Source organism: Arachis duranensis, chromosome 10 (genome assembly GCF_000817695.3).
Source record: "Arachis duranensis cultivar V14167 chromosome 10, aradu.V14167.gnm2.J7QH, whole genome shotgun sequence".
Classification (NCBI taxonomy): Eukaryota; Viridiplantae; Streptophyta; class Magnoliopsida; order Fabales; family Fabaceae; genus Arachis; species Arachis duranensis.
The window spans coordinates 30866182-30866431 of record NC_029781.3 but is presented as its reverse complement, the minus strand read 5'-3'; positions in this window follow the sequence as shown (position 1 = coordinate 30866431).

Below are 250 nucleotides of genomic sequence, written 5' to 3'. Positions count from 1 at the left end.
TCATTAGGAGGTTATATGAATTGTTCTTACAGAGGCAAGTATCAAAAATGAAGGAATTCACAGAGTTACAGAAGGATTCAACTCAAAAAGTAGAGAAAAAGAGCTTACTGGCGAAAAAACGCCAGTAAAGGGGCATTTTGGGCGTTAAACGCCAGAATGGGTATCATTTTGGGCGTTTAACGCCAGGAATGGTACCATTTTGGGCGTTAAACGCCAGAATGGGCACCATTCTGGGCGTTTAACGCCAGGT